The sequence below is a fragment of the Lepeophtheirus salmonis genome, chromosome 5 (assembly GCF_016086655.4).
Source record: "Lepeophtheirus salmonis chromosome 5, UVic_Lsal_1.4, whole genome shotgun sequence".
Taxonomy (NCBI): Eukaryota; Metazoa; Arthropoda; class Copepoda; order Siphonostomatoida; family Caligidae; genus Lepeophtheirus; species Lepeophtheirus salmonis.
In genome coordinates, this window is record NC_052135.2 from 49264875 (window position 1) to 49272787 (window position 7913).

A 7913-nucleotide genomic window follows, 5' to 3' on the forward strand; every position below is an offset into this window, starting at 1 on the left:
ATAATGCGTGGGAATCAGGCCGTAGAAGTAGTAGTGTTCTGGGCGTAGTTTCATTCAGAAAAAACTCAACCGAGACCGATAAAGCTGAATCGAGGCCAAACCTGTTGAAATGAAAGAACTGAGGCCAGTACCGATAGAACCACTGAACATGAACCGGGAACAACCTTGTTAGCCAATTATTATCGACTATTTAATAATAACTCTATAGTTGGGAAAATTGGCTAACAGCTTAAAAGAAGCCCACACTAATTCAACCAATCAACGTTCAGAACATTAATAAGGAGAAAAGAAATAAATGTCAAGAATATAGATGCTGTATTTTTGTGTCCGTGGTTACCTCGCTAAAAACATAAATTTGATTTCGTAACTCAGTAATACCATTTGTCTCACTCCTCGCACTATTATAAAAATCACATCTATACAATATATATTATATTCGCTATATTAGGAAATGACTCTTCAATATATATTTTGCAAAGGCCTGTTGATCACATCTTAAAGGATGCAACTGTTGAGATATTGTACACCAAAATGAAATATATATACATGTTTTAATATGGCCCAGCACGTATGCACTCTCAAAATAATTTAATTAGGCAGTTGCAGAGATAACAAAATATGAGGATATTGCAATAGTCATAACTTATGTATATGTAATATATATATCTAAGGGAATTGGTTACACAAGCCCCAGCAACACTTTTTTATTTAATTTTATAAACTGGGGTTCCTATCTCTAAACATGGGTAGAATGGATAGTGAAGTGTTTGAAGTAGTCAAGTAGTATTTGAAATATTGACTAATCATTGACTCGCAGAATCTTATTCAAAAGGCAAATAATTTCAAGTCCTACTTCAGATTTTTATTTAAGTAAGCAATAGGATTTGAAGTGAATTTATTTGAAAATGAATTAGTAAAAAACAAATAGGATTGGTGAGATAGCACCAAAACAATATTGAAAAAAATCGAAAAAAGGAGAAAATATCTGTTTCATTTTTGTAACATTATATATCCTACACCAGGGGTAGGCAACCTTTGAGAAATGGAGTGTCAACTTCAGCATTTCTAATCAAGAAGTGTGCCACTTATTACGTCACAAAATCGGGCGTACATTTCAATCTTCTTTAAAAAAAGACTGTTATTTTTCCCCATTATTCTTAATTTCCTAGAGAGAGGACATATATTTATATAAAGTAATCACTAGTGGGAGTAGAATTAAGGATCGATATCGGTGTAATTCCTGTCTATATCATGTCTAAAAAAGGAGTGGGTCAGTGTTTCTTTCCATCATCTGATAGCTGAAACATAATGACAGCTCAGCTGCTTACCTCCCAAACATTCTTTAAATTATCAGGGTGACCATGCTAATTTTTGGTTGTGTTTTTTTAGCATTACGGTGGATAATATTATTTTCAACATTGGTTATTTGTGATCTGAAAAATTTATTAGTAAATAAAAAAAATGAGAAGATTCCTGGACCATCGATGAATGTGATTGCAGAGCACAGCGACGTAGCGTCCCGTTTAACTGCCCATCCGGTCATCAATGAAGACTTACGGTACCACAGCTATGGACGTTGTAAGGAACAGCTTTTAAACTCCCCTAACAGGGAGGAAAAGATCACAGAGCCAAGGCTTTGATCAAGCTAAACCAAAGCCTACCGTGAAAGATATTGTCATGTTCGTCTCCGATGAGAAACCCACAAGTATAACTCGAAGAACAATAGCTGGATAAAAATATGGATCTTGGGGTTGTTAGCATCGAAGGTTACGTTATGCTGGACTTCCTCTTCAAGTAGGGCCTAAAGGTCAAAGCCAATGCTTACATCAGTGTTCTGCGCACCAAAGTATCTCCCTGGATCCACAACATCCTTAAGGACTAAATTTTGATCTGGCAGCATGACACAACCTTGTCACATTAGCCAAAAAAAACTTGATTTTCTTGATTCTGAGAATGTGATGTATGTTCTTATTCTCCTAACTCGCCGGAATTGAACTATTTAGGATATTTTGTCTCGGTCAATATTAAACAGGTTTTCAATGAAAGTCCCCGCAGCGCTACAAGATCCATGAGAGCCAAGATTAGAAGAAAACCCTGGATTTTAGTAAGTGGGACGTTTCTGGGGATGTTGTGAACGTGTGGTGAGAGCTAACAGCGAGTTTATTAATTAATGGTCAAATTTATGCTATAATGGGGATTTTTGTTAAATTTTTAAAAAATCGGTAAAAAATAAATCATAGGAGCGTTTTACTATTTGTTTCTCGGCGTGCCAACGTTTAGATTAACTACCCTTTATTTGCCATGTTGATCCACTCCTTAAAATATTTGCATTATGAAAAAAGAATATACTTCTTTTTTTTAACTGTTTGTTTGGTCAAATCTGGAAAATCCTGAAAATGTTATTTGTAAATAAACAAAAAATGCAGAATATTAATTATTATATATGTGTGATATTTTGTAACAAAACAAATTGTCCTAATGCCACTAAATAAGTGAAAGTGATAAGTGAAAACACCTGAAAGGGGGCAATAATAATTTGAGACATTAAAAAAACAGTTCTTTGGGGACCCTCTATGCCAATGATTCTCAAACTATAGCGAATGGTCTATTAAAATCTGTACACTTGGAATTTTAAACTTTAACAAGATATAATTGATTAAGTAACAATGAATTTCAACAAAAGTAGTACCTTTAAATATATGTGTAATGAAGACTTCCAAGCGGGGCTGACATTAATACATAGGGCTGACACAAAGCTATTGAAAAATGTTGCGAAATGCACTTTTTAGCAATAACAGATTTACTTTGCTACGTATAAAAGTTTTTCCTGTAATAAAGAAAGGACAGATTCACATGTTCTCGTATCCGGGTCCATTTGTATCTTTAGACATATATACTTGGGTAAATTTTGGGTTTCAGAACTTTTGGACGCAGATCTGAAATTACATTTAGACAGATCCTTGTCTCAAATTTTAGTAGCATTTTACCCAAAGTTGAGACTTAAATAAAATAGAATCAAGAATAAGATTACATTTTTACTGATTACTGATGCGGAAACAATACATTTTTTTGTAAGAATATAAAAATATATAGAATACCTTGTCAATGGGGGTCAAAGCTACAGATCGGAAGTCAAAAAGGTTCGAGGAGAGACCATTCTTGACTCAAACCCATCAACAATTCCGTATGGAGCGTTGTAGGAGTTTTCTGAATTCCCTCAAACATCATGGCAACCCGGTAATTTTCTTCTCCAATGAAGAATTTATCTAATATAAAATTCAATTCAAAAATAAACCATCTATAATTCATAATCGTAATATATGGCCGTTTCTTGTACTAAAAAATGAAAAATAAATTGTATGAATTGGACCCGTTTCTTGATTGGTTGTTCTCAAATGAGTTTGAAAGGTCCCCGCATTACACTGTTTCAAATACTGTTGATTTCGCACAAAGCAATGTTTGGAATTGTTCTGACTCCCCGTATAGTTGGTGAGTTCGTTCTTACTATGCCAATATATATTCATATAATAGAAGAGTATAATTTTGCAAAGAGCTGACAATTAATTGCCATATAAGCTTACAATGAAAAAGATTAAGTTCCGATTTTTAAATTTTAAATACTGAAATGACCGGATGAAAAATCAAGTAAATACCCCATTAAGATAAAATTTTAAAATTATTTTACAAGTCACTTGTCTGGCATATATTATTTTATATAATTTATTATGAATAAAAAATTTTTAATGCCCTAACCATACTAGAAGAATTATTGAAAAATAGTAAAAAGTGGACATTGACAAATAATTAATTAAATTTTACGGGTTTTAGTGCTAAAAAAGTCCCGTACAGTAAGGATTTCATATATGTAGATTTTTCTTCTTTCCAAAACCCACAATAAACGGGAGCCCTTGTATTTGATCTATTTCTATAACTGACTCAAAATTTTGTTCATCCTTAAACTTCATTTTGCAGCACTTTCGAAATAATTTGATTAAATATAAATTTAATCCAGGGTCACTTTGGAGAAAAAAAAAAGACACAGCTTGTTTTTGTGTTGATGGACACATACAACGTACAACCGTTGTTTAACAATTAACTTTGAGTACCTGAAACAGCTGCCAATGAGGAGGTAGGACCTTATTTGATGTATTGGCGGCTAGCTAGAATTGTTTGACATCAGTTAAACAAATGGCATCGACCAACAAAGTATTTATTCTGCAATCGCGTAAAAGGTAGAGTGTTCTTGTTGCAATCCACACCGGAGGAGAACATTTTGAATTGAAAACTTCTTCAGCATCGACAGATCCTTTGTCTGGAGAGTCGGGAAGGAACTGAAAGAGTCTGGAGGTGAGAGTAAGACTCTACTCCATGCCACAATGTAAAGAAAATATTCAAAAAAAAATTGAATTGCACCCTGTATTATATTTTTTTATTCACTATTTTCAACCTTTGAATTGTTCCAACATAACGAATAAAATATTTGGTATTCTTGATTCTGTTTTCATTTACTATTGGTTTTTATTCAAATCGAGTGATTAATAGACTTAGGATTTGTGAGCGATTACTCAAAATTGCTAGAAAATATCTCACTTTGACCCTTTTTTGGAAAAACTGCTCATTTTGCCCTTTTTTGTGTGGAAATGGCTCATTTTTCTTAACAGGTACGAAATAAATATAGAAAGTTTTGGTTTTAGTTAGATTACACAACAGCTTTTGACGATGATTTGATGATATTTTTCGAGGGAAAATCTACCAGCTAAAACCCACCTTCATTAGGTTCTCCTTTGTCGAGGCAAAATATATATTTATGTTATTACTACATGATTGGATATGTGCGGGAGCCAGATTCTAACAACAGCCAATCAGAAAAAGGGTGCATTTGGTGCTAATTGACTGTTGAATAATCCCTGTTGAATCTTGCAACAAATGAGAAATAGTTTTGCGCCAAACTGCCAAATCATGATCTTCTATTTATGCAAAAGATTGGACGTAATATCAATGGTGGTGATGATGAGATACCTCCTCCGTATAACAAGACTCTTAAAGATCTATTAAAATTCTAATTTCCTTCAACTACTAATGTGGACGTCTTTTTGTATGCTTAAAACTACCAAAGGCAAAAATTAAGAGAAGAAAATCTTTCTAAAATCTTGATTTGTCGATATAATATGGCAAAATTAATGATAAATACAAGATAATACTAATTATTTTAAATTATTCTTATAAAACTGTATTTTTCTTTAAATACAAAGTGCTCAATTTAGGGTGAACATTTTTTCAAAATTTAGGCCTCTTTTTTTACTTCTTTATAGCCAAAAAAATCCCTCAAAATCTTAAGTCAAGTGATTAGTTTTGGGAGAAAATGTATATTTTCTTAAAATCGTGTTGTTTTTTAAATGGAGGTCGCGACTCCACTGTATAATCTAACACAAATAAATTGATCAAACTCAAAAGAAAAATAGTAGTAAATTGTGTGATTGCAAAAATAAATAATATGCCTTGACCTACAATGCAATGCAAGTATTTATTGCGTAGAATTCTATGTGATTTTCAATCTTCTGAATTGGGGATGCCCGTTCCCTTCCTCTCTTCTGAGAATAAAGAGAGGAAGAAGTTTCTGGTGGTACACTCTCAATATTGTTATTAGCATTATAGTTCATGGAAATTCCCGTGTTACATGTTAATGTAGAACCTACTACTGCCCCCACGACTGCACTCAACAAACAATGCGTACGCTCAAATGAGCACCTATAAAATATGACCCCCATACTTCTTTTCATTATCAGTTCACACAAGAATTTCATCAAGATGAAGGTACTTTACACTCTCGGAGTTCTATTACTCGCATCACAGTACATCCAATCCGCTCCTGTCAATGATTCAGAAGAGACGGCTGATTATACCCGAGCGGCTGCTCCAGTCACCTCCAACACAGATTCATTCTTCACAGTCTATTTAGATGTTAATTCTAATTGCAAAGGAGTTTATAACCGTCTTATTGAGCAGTTACAACGTTGCCGCGACGGATCTGATCATGGAGATGAGGCTCTTACGGCTGGTTGCTTTCTGGACTTTAATCTCAATGAAGGAGATTGTGCCAAAGTTGGAGATGACAGCGAAAATATTATATCCAATTCAGCCATTTACTTTCCTGCTGTACAAGAAACTCAATGGCATCCAACTCCTCCCTGTAATGGAGAATACTGTACTGAAAGAGGTCCAACATGGTCCTCCGGTTCCACTGTCAACTTTGGCGGAGAGGGTTCATATCCATCTCAAGGTGATATCAAAGAGGCCACGTCGCCTTCTTCAGTTGTTCCAGGAGACAAAGAAGGACCAATCATCAAAGAGTCGGTTTCCACGACTGCAGCTCCAAACACTAGAAACATTAGACCTCCAAGAGAAAATATCATCAAAAATCTCTTACAATTGATCCAAGAAAAGGAACAAAATTAATTATTTATTTATTTTAGTTTTATAAATCATTTATTTATAGTTAAAAGTCTAATATAATACACTATCTAAACCTACATATGGCATATTTTTGTTCCCTTAATGACCTATTATGGTATATGTACATATATAGAAATCCATATTTGATCATCCTTTTTAAACACAGGTAAAGTATGAACAGGTTAGTCTGAGAAATGAGCATGTGACTTGGATAAAGAGTTTATTATTTGAGCTATAGAAAGTTGTCCATTGTTTTCAAAAACAACTTCCAAGTTTTTATATTTCTTCAAAGATTTTTTATGAGTGAGTGTTAATAATACTAACGTGTGGTTTAGGAGGGGTTCATTTGCTTATACAATTTGGGACTTGTATACGTAAATTGTACAAGTTGCATCCAAAAAGTAAGTTGAAGAATCCACAGTAGGTAGTTGTGGACACTCATGAGTCTGGAAATTTATTTAAAAGTGGGGCTCCTAGTTTTATAATAATTAGTGATTGGACGATATATCAGAAACGGAGAATCTGGTGTTATTTCTGGTCAAGGCATCGGGAAAATAATGTTTAATTTGCGATTCCAATTCTTATTTATTACTTTTCTAATTTATGAAAAAAAAAATAGCCTCCTCCAAAAAAGGTGTTTTTGCTAGAAAATGTAATATCTAAAAAAAAATTCAAAACATTTAATTAAATTTTTCAACTTTTTTTCGAAAAAATTAATTTGATTGTTGAGGATTGCACCTGATCAACGATCCTCTGTTGATTAGTCTCTTCCACCTTTCCCATTAACCAAAGAGCAAAAGTCAACAAATAAAAGCTTTTTCTCTACGCTTTGACTCATGATTCTAAAATATCAACTGATAATATCACAGGGTTGTCATTCAATAACTGTGCAAAATAAATTGAATGTTGTTGTAAGCTTGTCCAACCCTACACCAAGAGAAGAAAGATTTTCTGTAAATATTTTTTGGGAAGACAGTAAAAGATAAAGAAGCCTCCTTTGGTTGAGGAAAAATAGATGTTCAATTGAATGTTTTTTCTAATTCCATCAAAATTGAAGAAGTTAGATTACTGCTCTGCATTTCTTCCCGCTTGAAATGTTGTAAGTAAGAACTATGGGCAAATTAAAGTTATACGGATGGTGAAATACTATTTATTTATTCACATATGTATGTGATGGTCAATAAATTGAGGAATATAAAGTTATGTAGCTTACTGTAGAATACTTTTCTGAGAATCCATGGAATGTGGATTAGGATAGAAATTTTTTTATGAGGAAGTGAAACACCTCGAATATTTCTTTGCTTTTAATAGTCTTTTTTATTAATTGAGTACTGTGAAATCAAGGGATAAATAAATAATAATTAATCACGTGGTCATCGTTTAGTTGGAACAAGTGAACGAAAATGCATTAACAGAGCTTCTGTTTGGATTTTTTTTTTTCAGAAATAAACGAACGAACG